Here is a 13986-nt window from a genome sequence, read left to right on the forward strand (position 1 = left end):
CCTTGAACCCACAATCTTCCAACTGAAACCACACAACTCATCTCAGAACTTAATGAAGCTCAGGTTCTTTATGACTTGGCACAGAAGGAATTCAGCGAGAGGCAAAGTGACAGGGAAGAAATAGATTTATTAGTATCCTCTGTAAAGAGGTTGTAGGAAAACGGGGCACGAGAGGATGGTCATGTCCCAGGTCTCGGGCGGGTTCCTGGGACAGGCCACCAAGTGAGGCTCCTTGGCTTCGCACAGGAAAGAATTCAAGAGTGAGCCACAGGAAAGTGAAAGCGGGTTTACTGAGGGAAAAACACACTCCACAGACAGAGTGTGGGCCGTCTCAAAAGGCGAGAGCAGCCCCCAAATATGGGGTGCTTAGTGTTTATGGACTGGGTTCATAAGCTAATGAGTGGGAGGATTAGTCCAACTATTTTGGGGGGAAGGGGCGGGGACTTGCAGGAATTGGGCCACCACCTACTTTTTGCCCTTTTATGGTCAGCCTCAGAACTGTCATGGTGCCCATGGGTGTGTCATTTAGCATGTTTTACAATGAGCGTATAACGAGGCTCAAGGGCTACTGGAAGTTGAATCTTGCTGCCATCCTGGGCCTAATCAGTTCTAACCAGTTTACGTTACATCCTCAATAGCTAAGTCCTTCTTTTAAAGGTTCTGCCCTGCCCTCTTCCCTCCTGTCTCATTCCTACACCTTTTAAACAGATTTTCTATCTTGCCTTAAGATGTTGTGCCTTCTCAACCTCACCCTGCTTCCCATTTTCTCCTTCCTTTCTTTTCCAAACATCTTAAACTACACTCACTGCTATCACTTTCCCTACCATCCATTATCTCCTTAGCCCCTTGTAATGTAGGTCAATAAGCAAACACACAGAAATCTGTAGCATTCGACATTGTAACAGGTCAATTATCATCTTCTGAATGTGATCAGCACTACCAGAGCTTAATCACCTCATTCTGAAAACTATCAAGTTCTGAATATGAAAATCTGAGGAAACACTGGTTAGCCAACAAAGTACAGACATCTCACAATTGTACTTAAAAACAATAATAGAATGAAAGATAGCAAGAGTTGAGGTGAATTAGGGAAAAGGAGGCACTACTTAAGAATAACAGGGCTGAGAAAGAGGAATGGAAGGGGACATGAAAGCAAAGAGCTGTTAAAGAGGTATAAAATGAATGAAAATGGACTAAATTTCCATTCAATGAACCTTCCTTTCTTCACTTTTAGTTGAGAATCAAATTAAACTAATGCTGGTTCAGTGAACCACTTAAAGACTTACAGATAAGTAAAATCAAAACTTCAAGCTGTAGAAGTCGTCTTTCCCAGTCCATGTACCTGGAGGTCCTTCTGGGTAATCCTTTCTGATTTCATCCCTTTCACTGGTTCAGTATCTGGCCCTGTGAGGTGCATCAGCACTCGCCTCAGGCAATCTGGAGGTCATTCCCTCTACTCTCCACTCCTAGATAAGCTTAAATGAGTTACTGCTTTCTAACTCCACCTGAAATCATTTGCATGGTTACAGGTACTATACTCAAGCAACTATATTAATTAGAAGCAACAAGCATCATTCTGGTTTATGATTAGCTTCTTTGAATGGTACTTTATAATGCCTTTATGAATTCAAATGTACGGAATCACAACATTATTTCCAAGATTATTTCCAGTTCTGAAATGTAGTGTAATCTAAGAGTCTGAGTCTGACATGACACGGTTAGCCTGTAAGTCAGCTGTTGGCCCTGTACCCCAACGCCAGCTTTATAAAAGCACACCACTGTGCCATCTTCTCCACATACTAAATGAGCTCCTTCGGGCCTCTGTGCAGGCTGTTCGCTCTGCCTGAAATGCCCTTCCTCTATGACTTACTGGAAGTGTCACCTTCCCTGGAACGGCTTTCTGGACCTCCAGTCGTGTGGACAACTTTCCTTTTCACCCCTGCCCCCTCCCCTATATGCCTACTATAGCACTTATTGCACTAAATGGCACTCATTTGTGTATGTGTCTGCCTTGCCCACTTCGCTGTGCACTCCTCGGGAGCAAAGATCTCTTCTCATCCCATCCTTGTAGTCCTAGCTGCTAACCTAGCATTCAGCACATGGTGTGCACTCAAACGTTCAGTGAAACTGCAGTCATGTGAGTCCCGACCATATAAAAAAATTGTTTAAAGGAATAACCATTCTGATTATTTTTACTAATAAGGATTAAAAAGATACTCATTAAACTCTACAGTGGGGAGTTCCCTGGTGGCCTAGTGGTTAGGATTCCGGGCTTTCACTGCCGTGGCCCAGGTTCAATCCCTAGTCCAGGAACTGAGATCCCACAAGCCACACAACATGGCCAAAACAACAACAGAAAAAAACTCTACAATGACCACATAAAATTTTCAGACAAATTAAAATTTTTCATTACAATATTCTTTCTGTAATATTAAAATGTTTACCTATTACAAGTAGAAACTAAGAAAAAAATAGAACCCAGAGACAATCTAAAATGGAAAGCCCCTCCCTGCCCCCATATATTTTATTTATTTAAACCATTAGAATGATTTTGTTGTTGTTGTTGTTGTTTTTGTTTTTGTTTTTTTTGCGGTACGTGGGCCTCTCACTCTTGTGGCCTCTCCCACAGGGAAGCCCTGAAATGATTTTTTTTAATTCTATTTTTAGTTCTCGTTCTTAATTTATTTGAAAAATATTCACTCAGGACCTACTATGTGCAATTTACAGTGCTAAATACTGGTGATAAAAATGTGAACAGAACAGACAAGGTATGGGGCTTCCCTGGTGGCGCAGTGGTTGAGAGTCTGCCTGCCAATGCAGGGGACACGGGTTCGAGCCCTGGTCCGGGAAGATCCCGCATGCCGCGAAGCAGCTAAGCCCGTACGCCACGACTGCCGAGGCTGCGCTCTAGAGCCCGCAAGCCAACTGCTGAGGCCCGTGTGCCTGGAGCCCGTGCTCCGCAACAAGAGAAGCCCCTGCTCGCCACAACTAGAGAAAGCCCGCGTGCAGCAACGAAGACCCAACGCAGCCAAAAATAAATAAATAAAATAAATAAATTTATTTTTTTTAAAAAGTATTTTTATTCACATAGCTATTTTCTTGCAGGGAAAACAATATACAAATTAAATGATTACTTAATTACAACTATATTGAGTGCTCTGAATTTTTAAAAGCAGCACATCCCCTAATCTGGGGTGGGGATGCTTAGAAAGTCACTACAGAAGTGACATGTAAACTGGGCTCTGAGGATTGAAGAGGCATCAACTAGGGTTGGGGTGGGAGGCCTCCAGACCATGGGAATAGCAAGTGCAAGGAAGAGACCTTGAGTGGGGAGGAATATGCATTTCAGGAACCAGAAGGTCGGTGTGGCAAGAGTATAGGCAACCAAGCGGAGGACAGGAAATGTGGCAGGGTCTTCCCTGGGCATTCAGCGAGCAAGACAGAACAGGTGCTTACTCTCATGAAGTTTATATTCCAGAGGGCAGATGGCAGGGTTTGGGGACTCATTAACAGTTTTAAGTAGGGGAGAAATGTGACCAGTTACACTTGTTTTTCAGTTAAATGTTGTATATTTGAGGTATAACATACACAGAACAGATATGTAGTTTTAAACGATTATTCCTGCTGCAGTTTCAACAATTCTCTGAGGCAGAGAATTCTCTACTTACAAAAGAAAAAACTAAGGTTCTTCAAAACAAATTTATTTGAGGATATTTATTCAACAAACTTTTGAGTGCCTACAATATGGCAGGCACAGTACAGTGTGTGCATTCATACAGAGATGAATGCAACAGTCTTGCTCTTAAGAAACTCACAATCTGATGGGAGAGACAGATCTAGAAACACTATATAGTGTAGTCCATGCTAGAAATGAGGAAAGTATAAGGGAGCAGAGAGGAACTCAATCTTCCTAGGAAGAATGAATCATTTCATCTCTGTGTTAAAGCTGCATTTTTTTCATATTATTAGTTTTTGAATTCTCAATCATTCCTGTACTTGGAACACAGTAGGTACTCAAGCATATGTCTACGATACAAACCAACCCAGGTTTTCAACTTCTAGTTCAGTGCCTTTCCAGTAACTAAACATGCCCCTAACTGGAAGAGCATGCATTAATTCCAAGGAGCTCTTCTTTTGAAGCTGCTTTCCAAGCCAGCTTACAAACCACCAAAGAAAGTAAGTATCATTAAAGTCAAACCTCATTTTTTGACCCAGCCTGAAAACCCGTAACAATATCTAAACATAGTTATTTTTTTAAAGCAAATCTTCATTCAGAAGAAATTCTCCTATGAAGACAATCAAGAAACCGCCATCTAGTCCTTCATAATTCATGATCTCTGTCCTCAAAGAACTTATATTTTGGTTTCTAATTGGAAAGATAAAACGTAGCACATAGAAAGAATAAAACAAAATACAAGGTAGCATTTGTTCATTGATTTAACATATTTACAGACTGCTTACTACAGGCCAGGTAAGGAGCCATCTTAGGAATGCAAAAATGAGCAGGACAAAAGCCTGCCTTCAAGGAACTCAGTCTTATGGAGGAAGCCAAGAATAACACAGCCCAGGACAATAAGAGCCGTAATTCAGCAGGTCCGCACAGATGAGAACACAGTTGCCATTGGTTCTAATTCATCAGGCACCTATACCTATGCCTTATCAGTTATTAAATATTTTAACACTACCTCTGATTATAATACAAACTGATAAATAATTGCTACATGAAAAAACAATGACACGAAAAAATTAACATTAAAATGGCTCAGAGGAGATGGTGAGAACTGAAGTTTAGGGATGGTCTTAGGATCCTCCGGGTTTCTCAGCAAGGAAGGTTAGCATATTTGGATAAGGAGCTGGTTGTAGGGAAGGGGAACAGAGTTACCAAAAAGCCAGTGGTGGCAATTACCCAGGTATAGCCCTCCATCTGTGTTGAGGACATGGTTTAGAGTTGTGCTGTCCAGCATGGTAGCCACTAGCCACATGCAGCTACTGAGCACTGGAAATGTGCTTAGTCTGAATTGAGATGTATTAAATGAAAAGTATCCTCCAGATTTCAGAGTTTCACATGAAAAAAAGGATGTAAAGCACCTCAATGTATTTTTTTTACTGATTATATGTTTACACAATATTCTGGATATACTGAAGTAAATAAAGCGTTATGAAAATCAATTTCACCCTTTTTTTCTACCTTTCTAATGTGGCTACTAGAAAATTTAAAATTACATGTGTGGCTCACATTTGTGGCTTGCATTCTATTTCTCCTGCACAGTGCTAGTCCAGAGAGCTTTAAACAACAAGCTAAGGAGTTTAATCCCTTGAGGCAATGAAACACTATTGAATGTTTTCAAACTTAGGTGCTTGTGGTAGATTTGGGGAGGGGACAGGAAACATAAACAAAGCACTGTTTCAGGAAGACTAGCGTGGGGGCAATCCCTAGCTTCAAGACACTAGAGGCAGTTGTCAATGTCAAAAGGCCAGCAAATGTCAAAGGGTAAAGCAGGCTCAGCTGGAAAGCATACAAGGTCTTTAGAAGTCCCACGCTGGGTGTAGAGAGGAGGAAGAAATCAAGAGCAGGGTGAGGTGAGGGAAGAGTAACAGCTGCAAGCACTGACACGAGCCTGGATAACCAAGGTGCACTGCTCAGTGGACTAGCAAGCCCAGCCCTGGTTTAGGTTTAGGTTAGACCTCAACTGGCTCAGTGGTAAAGGCTCCCAGGCGGAGGTGCAATTCAAGAGAACAAAATCGGTGTTCTCTTTAGTGATTTCAGATCTATCTCTATGTGGCAAGACCTCCACCAGTGGGATCAAGTCCAGAGAAGGTAGGAAGTAGAAAGCAAGGCTACCAGAAACTACAAGATAGCGATAAATTATGAAAGCAAAAGCCCAGACTTACAACACTGCCAGCAAATATTTACTGAGAGTTTGCGGTATGCCTGATACTTGGCTCGGCTCTGGAGGCATGGGAAGCAAAACAGACGTGGTCCTGAATCACAAACTGTAGTGAGAGCTATGAAGAAAGAACAGGAGCTCTGAGAGACCTAATTAAGGGTGGATGGGAGTAATGGGATGAGGTCATAAAGGAAAGACCCTCTGAAGAAGTGACAATTTCATCTGAACTCTGAAGTCAGGTGGGTAAAGACTAAGGGGGAAGAACAGCCCAAGCCAGGAGAGTGGTATGTACAAAAACCTTACGGCTGGAAAAGGCTTGGGTAATTCAAAGAATTGAAAGAAAGGCTGTGTAGTTAGAATGTCAGGAAGGCAGGTGGGCCATATAAAGGTGAGAGAAGGCTGGAGAGGCAGGCAGAGGCCAGATCTTGCGAAGCCTCAAAGGGTGAAAAATAAAATCCTAAACGGGTCTGAGTGCAACGGGAAGCCGTGAGGGGTTTTGACCAGGGAAATCCTGATGGGTTCTAAGTGTTCCAACCACCTATGCTCTGCTCAGCCTACTGAACAGAAGCCGGCTTGGCAGCAAAGAGGCAGGACCCAGCATTCGTAGCTGAGTAGCAGGATACCTGGTCTGGGGTAAGAGTTTAATATAAGGCCCTTCAAGTGTTCCAGGGTTCCAAGGCTGGGAGAAGGACGGTACCACCAAAAAATATAGAAAAATCTGGTGGAAGAGCTGGTTTGGGAGCCATTAGCTGGGAGGCAAAGTTAGGCACAACTCTAAACATACCGGGTATGAAAGACTAGGGAAGAATTCCAGCAGGTAAATATGGATGTTGTTTAGAGAATGGAAGAGAGATGAGGCATGGATCCTCAGGTTAACAGACAGAAGTGATATAGTTTAAATCCCAAAAGTAAATAACATTTTCAAGGAGTAGAAAAAGAGAAAAAAAAAAAGACAACAAAAGGAGCCTGAGTTTGATCCTTAGAGTTAATTTCTCTCTGGGATGGAAGTCAGGAAAAAGGGCTCTCAAAAAGGAAAGAGCATGAGTGAGTCTTTTTGGAGTGATGGAACTGTTCTGTATCCTGATTATGGTGATGGCCACATGTATCTGTACATGTACTAACATTCACAGAAACATACACACACTAAAAGTCATTGTTATTATATGTTATTTTAAAAGTAAAATAAAAATGTTTTTAAAGGGTGGGGTAGTCAAAAGGACTGAGCTACAGGGAGACAGCACAGAACAGGATAAAGCCCGAAAGGATGCTCTGGGAAATTTAACCATTAAATTAAATGGCAACCTTGGAAAACGCCTCAGTGAGTGGTGGTGAGGTTAAAAGCCAGGCTGCAAAGGTTCAAGGATGACTAAGTAGTGAAGGGAAGCAGTCAGTATAGCCTCCTCTGTTAGAACTCTGGAGGTGAAAGGAAGAACAGAATGGCACAGGAGCTCAAACAGATGAGAAGTGGGAGATTAGCAAACTAGCAGAGCCAAACTTCCCAGACTCTATGAATTGCTCCATTTAAGTATTCTTCTAAAACATGCCTTTTGCACATGAGCTGTTCACTTTCTTATCGTCCCATTGAACTAAAACTGCTAAAATGAACCCAAAATCATGACATTTTTAACTCTGTTCCTTAGTCAACTGATATTTACTGTGCTCCTACTATACAGTAAGCACCCTGCTGGATACAAAAGTGAATAACGCCTGGGCCCTGGAAGAGCACACAGGATTAATCACAACAGCAAAGGTACTGGAGTGATCTGCACGAAGGGCTCTGAAAGCCTTGACCTCTGAATTAAACACATTTTAATTTATCTTTATGAAAAGTAAATAAGGAGGAAATTAAAGCAAAGCTTAGATGTAACACTAGTAAAAATGTTCCTAATTTCTAAAAACTAAGAATGAGTTTCTTAAGTTAGGTATGGGGAACCTAATCATCAGTCGCATTTCCCTTTTCCATCCCTCTCTGCTTTTCAGTGTACTCTGCATTTCTTCCTCTGGATAAGTTAGGGGGCAAAATGGGACAAGCACAGGCTTTGAAACCAAACAGACTTAAGACTAAACCGATGCCCTTGAACTTCCTAGCTCTGTGGCTTCTGGAGGCTCAAAAAACAGTAATGATACCTACCCCGCAGGCTTAAGGTAAGAATTAGGTAAAAATATAAACAGGTTGGCATATGCAAAACACGCAAAAAATGTTAGCTTAGGGCCTCCCTGGTGGCGCAATGGTTGAGAGTCCGCCTGCCGATGCACGGGGCACGGATTCGTGCCCCGGTCCGGGAAGATCCCACATGCCGCGGAGCAGCTGGCCCCATGAGCCACGGCTACTGAGCCTGCGCATCTGGAGCCTGTGCTCCGCAATGGGAGAGGCCCGCGTACCGCAAAAAAAAAAAAAAAAAAGTTAGCTTAACATTATTACTACCATTTGAAGAAATGATATTGTTCTGATTTAAAACATTTTTAAGTGCTTCCATTTGAATGAGAAAAAAATAATCTTTTTTCCCCAAGGGCATGACATTTCTGTGCTACCTTAGAAAAGCAGCTTGGCAATTTTTTCTCCTTAAGTCCTATCAGGAACTATTTTGCTCAAATAATGATGTTTGGGACAAGCACTTAAAAACAGTCAACAACTAAGAAACTATAAAGGCATCATCATTATTATCATCACGGCATCCCAAGAGGAACAAGCCAGTCTGATTTGCGATCTGCATACTTGCCTTAGTGTATGGACCTACTACATTCACATCTCTCCTACTACATACCGAGTGGGACACTGCACACGTGTAGAGTTGTCAATGTTCTAAAAGTTCTGCTTTTTAAAAGGCATTTACAAAACACTACCAAAAGAATAAACATAGTTTCAAAGCCAAGCTGCTTCTCCAAATCAATAGGAAACTATCATCCTACTGAAATTCCCCACAACTACGAAGGAAATAGCCTCTATTGTTAAACCTGCACAAAATGCTAAGATGTAAGATTTCTATACATCCCATTTCTGTTTGCTTAACTGCTGGCGCGGGGGGGGGGGGCAGTAATTAATGACGTTTTACTCACTGACCATGGGGAAACATCTCTGGCCAATTTTGTTGTATAATTTTGCTTATATTGTAAGCAAATGGCCAACTTGAAATTCACCTTATCCCTCGCTTCAACCTCCAGCACAGACGCTAAAAAGTAATAAAACAGCCAAAAGATACATGAGAAAGCAAGCAGCCTGAAAAGACCCAGACTAGTTCTCGGTGCCCAAAGAACTGAGCATGTGCTGGTCCTTAAGAAGCCTGACAAGAGGCTACCTTTACTGGGTGTCTTCAGCCACTACAGTGGATTTAAGCCCACTGTGGAAACCCACTAGTTTGAAACCAAAGGGCGCAGGACCAGGGAATGCAGGAAACACTTCGGGCTGGTCGTCCGCTGATATTCCCCTCGCCCTCCTTTCCCCGAGGAGGTTGAATCGCCTCTCGAAGGTGGCCACACACGCAAGGCTCTGGGGGGAGGGGTGGGGGCGGCAGCAGGGGAACGCATTCACTCCGTCACGCAGGTCCTGCACACAGGTGGGGACCGGGAGGCTTCGAGGCCTGCCGCCTCCCTCTGCCACCGCCAGGCAGGGGCCCCGACGCGCCTCCGCGGGCCTCGGCTCTCCGCGGGGACCCCTCTCTGCCCCGAGGTCCCCCAGCGACGGGAAGCGAACTCGACTCGACCAGCCCACCCGGAAGCCCTCCCCCAGCTCACACCTGCCGGCGCGTGACGCCCGCAGTCGCGCTCGTCTGCCGGTCCCGGCCCGGCCATTCGGGGCGCCCCTTCCCCGCGAGCGGATGTCGCCCGCGTCCCTCCCAGCCCCGGGGTCAAACCCACCAGACGCCCGCCCCGCGGGGCGCGCGCCCAACGCCGCCACCCCCGCCGACCCCGCGCGCTCACGCCCCTCCGGCCCTCTCCCCGCCGCGCGCGCTCACTCGCGAGGACACGCACACGGTGCGCCTCAGCTTGACAGGCCGACCCCGCGCCGCGCGCTCCCGCGGGCGTCCTCGCCCACCCGGCCGGCCAGCTCTGACTGGGCGGTGAGCGGGGGAGGGGAAGGGCGGCGGTGGCCGTCGGTCCTCACTTACCACTGAGCCGTGCCGGCTCCAAGTGCGCGGCGTTCCGCTGTGAGGCGATGCGCCGCGATGCGCGCGGTCCCCGCTTCTCTGCAGGCTATGGAGGCGACGTAGTAGAGGGACTGAGGGGCTCGGGGGGGGTCACTCCCTCCCGCTTCACCTCCGAGAAACACGGGGACCCCAGAAACTAAAAACAAAATAAACAAACTTTCCCCTCCGCCTCCCTCCCCCAAAACCACAACACAAACACTCAGGGGCCCGCCCAGAGCCCCATTCCATTGGCCGCAGGGAGGATGCTGCCAGCCCTCACTGGCTGGCTTTTGTGCCCGTCAAGCTGCCGTTCCGCCCCTCCAATTTCTCCCAGCTGCCGTCGCCCCTCATTGGTCAAACGCGTTCCGTTTGACGAGCTACGATTGGCTGAGCTGTCTGCGCCAATCATTCGGGGACACACCCCCTCAGCATCCCAGAGACCTTTTCCTCGGTCGCGGACTCGGAGAGGCGAAGGGGAAACTAGAGCATGATGGCGGCCGAGCTCACTTGGCGCAACCATCGTCTTTTTCCTTTTATTAGCTCATTAGTGCCTCGCCCTCGCGCTGTTTCCCCTAAGCTCCTCTCTCCGTCCAGTACTGCCTAATAACGGAATCTATACGTCCCGGCTCCTTGATTTATCCCCGCCGAAGTGCTGAGTGTGGGCTCGTTGTGAATCATTGGACTGTCAGCGTGTCACTCCCTAGTCAAATCTTCAAACTATTGGTGGAACAGCAAGCAAGTCCGTCCAACAACAAGGGCTAATGCCATTGGTGTGTCTCCACTGAGTTCTTTCCTGGTACCTTATTGGGCAAATAGGCGCGTCGGTCAGATCTGGATTCGCTGTGCTGTGGTTAATTGTTTGCTAGGGAGTTTGAATGACTCCCATCATTTGGCCTGTGGTTGACGATAGTAACGATTACCATTTATTGCATGTCCGCTTTGTGCCAACCATGCAGAGTTCTTTACAAGGACTATCGGTTGAACCTGTGAGTTTTACGTTCTCTAAATTTTACAGTTAGGAAACTGAGGCTCCAGAGAGGTTAGGAAATTTGCCCAAGGTCACCTAGATAGGATGTAGTTGGTAGGCAAGCATTTGGTCCCAGGTCTGTCTGACTCCAGAGCCTTCGCTCTTTTCACTGTACTTTAGTGCCTTTCCCTTAGCCTAGAATCGTACCCAATCAGCTAACCCAACATCTTCAAAAGCTTTCAATCAGAACCTAAATTCCTCAGTTTCTGGAGGTGACATTGCTGGGGACTAAAGCTATGGAATAGGCTGTCATTGCCTCCACTGCATCCTCTTCTCCAGCACCCATTCCTCCCCACCCTGAATTAAACAGTCTTGGTGATTCCTGACCAGAAGCCTATCTACCTTTATGTTCATTTTCTAGGCTTTATAAATAAATGGACACTTCTACCAGCCTTCTGTTTCAAGCCTACTTTCCTGACCCACACCCATCCATCTCCAGCTCACTCTCTTTTGAGAGAGTCCTCAAGAGGCAGAAACAAGGAGAGAATCTAAAGAGAGAAAAAGAATAAATCGGTTTAGAAATAAATAATTTACTGTATGCAAACGGAACAGCCCTTCGGCTCCTGGATAGCTTCCAGAGTAGCCCCTGATGCTGTGCAAGACAAGTGCTCCTGGCTTGTGGCCATTGGATTCTTTGTGGCCGCTTTCAGCAAAGTGAATCCAACATTCCAGCCGGGGGAGGGCAGAATGCTTAGGACCCACTGCCAGAGAGCCGGCCCCAGGCTCTGGGACTGAAATGATCTCCAGGAGCACAGTGCTGGACGATAGCCTGCATTCCGTCTCGGGTAATTAACATTTTACCATCCCAAATCCCCACCCCCTGTAGCTTCAGTGGGATCACTGCCCTTGTTTCCTCTCCTGATCCAAGCTGTTGTGTAACCGCATTGGCACTGCTTTAATAATAAAACAACCACTGTAACACAGTAATAGTGCTCAACACTTATAGCCTTTCAGCAGAGGAAGATAAGTGTTTCACAAACATCAATTAAGATTAAATGGCAGGTATTCCTAGGGCAACTGCCAGCAGAAGGACAGAAGAAAATTCATGAGTCAAATTCTAAGAAAGGTCCTAAGAACCTGAATCCTTATAACTACATACCCCATACTAGCATTCCAATATGGGGATTCTGAACCAGAAAACAAAAAGAATGAGAAATGGTCAGTGTCCCAAAACTTCCTTATTTTCATAGTTGGTTGTTTGTAACTCTATTTTTAACCCTTAAACTAGTTTTTATAGTTTAATTGTTGGACATACCTGTCTCCCCAACTCAGTTTAAAGTTCCTTGAAAACAAATGATTTCTTTTTCATTTTTGTATGTCTCGAATTGCTCTGATTATATAAGGTTCCCCCAATAAATAATTATTCAGTAAATATTTATGGAGCTAGTTGGCACTTTCCTAAGGTACAGAGGCTGCACAGATGAATAAAACACGTCTGCCTTTAGGAACCTCGATTTAGTGGGGGTGACCAACAGGTAAACACAGTGCAGATGGCTTGGAGGGACATGGGACTCAATCTTGGAGAGACAAAGATGGCTACCCTGAAGGTGTGACATCTACAAGAACTAAAGGATGAATTGTGATTACCTAGGCAAGAGACTGGGGATGTGCGGTGACCTGCAATGCTCGCTCTCTAGGGCCAGGGAGCAGGATAGGAATATCCAGGAGTGGCCAAAGCCGGTGCTTCCTATAAGATTGCTGTTTTTCTGATCATAAAAGTAACATTGAGTAAAGATTTCAGACAATACAGAAAGTTTTAAAGTAGAAAATAAAATCTCCCTCAAATCCCACTACTAGAGCCAACCGCCATTAAGGAGAGTATCTTCCCAGACTCTTGCGTTACGCGGGCCTCTCACTGTTGTGGCCTCTCCCATTGCGGAGCACAGGCTCTGGACACGCAGGCTCAGCGGCCATGGCTCACGGGCCTAGCCGCTCTGGGGCATGTGGGATCTTTCCGGACCGGGGCACGAACCCGTGTCCCCTGCATCGGCAGGCGGACTCTCAACCACTGTGCCACCAGGGAAGCCCCCAGACTCTTTTATGAATAGACCCGCACATGGATTTCTTCCAACAACAGTGGGGTGTGGTTTAGGGTCTTGTCTGTACTTTGATAGCTCTCATTGCTCAGAACTGCAGCTTTGGATGGAACCTGTTCTCACTTTCTCTACTTGCGGGAAGAAAGCCAATAAATCAACTAAATGTTTATTGTGGAGGATGATGGTTTCAACTTCCTGTCGCAGCAAATGACAGATTATCACCTGTTACAGGACTTTGGGGCTTGCTCAGCCTAGTGTGGAGTCAGTGAATGGTGGGGAGGAAAGGGGTCTGCAGTACTCACTGCCCGAGGGCTTACAGGCTGCTTTGGTGGCTGTGGAGTCCATTCCTGCCCTGAAAAGGCAGCCCAGGTCAAAGAATGCCATGCTAGGGTGCTCTCCTTTGCTCTCTTTCTCGTTTCTTCTCTGCATTCTACTTGCGGTAAATATTTTGTGTGTTTGTTTGTTACAACACACCCAGCTTTGAGAGTAAAAAGACTCGCCAAGCCCTGCACACTCGTATGCAGGCCAAGTGCAGTATGTTCTTGGAGCGCTATACTATTCTTAGAGCTCTATATGTGGTATTCTATACAGTTGGCTTTTTGCTGGAGGGGAAGGCAGATTTAATGAGTGATAGCTGCCTTGGATGGCTACCAAAAGTGCTCTAAGCCATTCCAAGCAACAGGCCTTCCTTTCTTCCCTTGAGAGATTGTTCTGTGATCCCTGAACACATTGCATTGGCCTGGACAAAATCCAATACAAGGGGAATTTCTGCAAACAATTCTGCAATGACCCACAAGCTTGGGGTGACATAGCCAGCTGGATCGGCTCCAGCTCTGATTTCTGTGGCACAGGAGGACTCCCTTTACCCTTTGCGCTGGCCTCTCATTTCTGTGAGACATTTGGAAGTGTTT

At 45.7% G+C, this 13986-nt stretch overlaps 1 protein-coding gene across 7 annotated transcripts in view; it reads right to left on the reverse strand.

The window, feature by feature from the left end:
• TNRC6B (trinucleotide repeat containing adaptor 6B) overlaps positions 1–10706 on the reverse strand; it is a 250109-nt gene extending 239403 nt beyond the window's left edge. For all 7 annotated transcript variants that reach the window (XM_079936132.1, XM_079936128.1, XM_079936129.1 and 4 more), the window contains exon 1: positions 9995–10706. The gene's annotated coding sequence lies outside the window, so the exon portion shown is untranslated. The remainder of the gene's footprint in view (positions 1–9994) is intronic.
• Between the last annotated feature and the right edge of the window lie 3280 nt (positions 10707–13986).

The sequence above is a fragment of the Stenella coeruleoalba genome, assembly GCF_951394435.1.
Source record: "Stenella coeruleoalba genome assembly, chromosome: 11".
In the NCBI taxonomy this organism is placed as follows: domain Eukaryota; kingdom Metazoa; phylum Chordata; class Mammalia; order Artiodactyla; family Delphinidae; genus Stenella; species Stenella coeruleoalba.